We start from the raw sequence: 1,102 nt of genomic DNA, 5'->3' as shown, positions 1-1,102 counted from the left end.
TCCCCTTATTAATATGCTTAAATTCAGGGGGTTGTCACACATGAACTGAGGCTTATGTACCTTGCGGTTGTTATCGTCACATCTGGCTTGCGACTACTTTGTTTCAATGTCCAATATGTACCGTTGGACTCGGTTAACGGGCTGTTAGCCCGCGTGTGGTTTAACTCACTGATACCTTCCATTGCCCATACGCTAGTTTGTTTGTGTTCCTTTGGTCAACTTCCATACTTGAATCATTTGTGCTACCGCTGCTGCTTCGACGCTACTTTGACATCTTCGCTTCTATTTAAATAAATAAATAAGCTGAAGCTAGACATCAGTAAACACCACCACAGACACCACAAGCACGCCTTCTCCTCGTACTTCCGCCTCACGCGGGAACACGGACGCTCTAAATACTTCGAATTCCAATGCCAGTATATTGTAAACCACGGGTTCTTTAATGCTAGCGGGTCGTCGCGACCCTAGTTAACATCATGGTGCACGTCTCGTGACGGGTGTCACGGCGTAGTTAAATGTATGCGATACATTTCTCAAATATAAGCGCTCAGTCATCTGTACATCATGGTAGGTTCCCACGACGTGCAATATGCGTTCAACTTATCAATGTTCATGTGTCCTGCAGTTCACATTATGACGCGCAGTTAGCTGCGGTCTTCATCGATCCATGAGCCGAGTGATCCACTGCCGAGGGTGACTAACTTGCGTAAGCCGCCGCTGTGCGCGTATACCCGTTCCCCGTAGGGAGGAGCAAGCCGCCGCTTAGAGACGAAGCATAAAGTGTCCTCATTCCACATAGGGCAAGCTGGATGAATCCATTTTACCCAGGACGGCCGAAGCGGCGTGGACCAGGGGAGAACTGAACCTTATACTTCACACCACAGTAAGTCTACGTGTCCTCTTCCACATAGGGCAAGCTAGAACTAACTATCTTACCCAGGACTGCCGAAGCAGCGTGGACCAGGGGAGGAACACACTTTTCATGGAAACGTAAGGCATCCATGACTGCCATAACGTAAGCCGCCGCTGTGCGCGTATACCCGTTCCCCGTAGGGAGGAGCAAGCCGCCGCTTAGAGACGAAGCATAAAGTGTCCTCATTCC

The 1,102-nt window shown here is 49.5% G+C and overlaps 2 non-coding genes across 2 annotated transcripts in view; both read right to left on the bottom strand.

Annotated features, from left to right (window-relative positions):
* The window catches only part of LOC131292536 (large subunit ribosomal RNA), a 4,091-nt gene extending 4,037 nt beyond the window's left edge, over window positions 1–54 (bottom strand). The window contains exon 1 of the ribosomal RNA XR_009190163.1: window positions 1–54. This exon is cut by the window's left edge and continues 4,037 nt beyond it. This is a non-coding gene — a ribosomal RNA (large subunit ribosomal RNA).
* Window positions 55–541: 487 nt separating this feature from the next.
* Window positions 542–696, bottom strand: LOC131292518 (5.8S ribosomal RNA). The gene has a single exon (XR_009190149.1). It is a non-coding gene; the product is annotated as a 5.8S ribosomal RNA (ribosomal RNA).
* Between the last annotated feature and the right edge of the window lie 406 nt (window positions 697–1,102).

This window comes from Anopheles ziemanni (assembly GCF_943734765.1).
Source record: "Anopheles ziemanni chromosome X unlocalized genomic scaffold, idAnoZiCoDA_A2_x.2 X_unloc_7, whole genome shotgun sequence".
Classification (NCBI taxonomy): domain Eukaryota; kingdom Metazoa; phylum Arthropoda; class Insecta; order Diptera; family Culicidae; genus Anopheles; species Anopheles ziemanni.
Note: the sequence above shows the minus strand (reverse complement) of the source record. Positions and strands in the feature narration are given on the sequence as shown.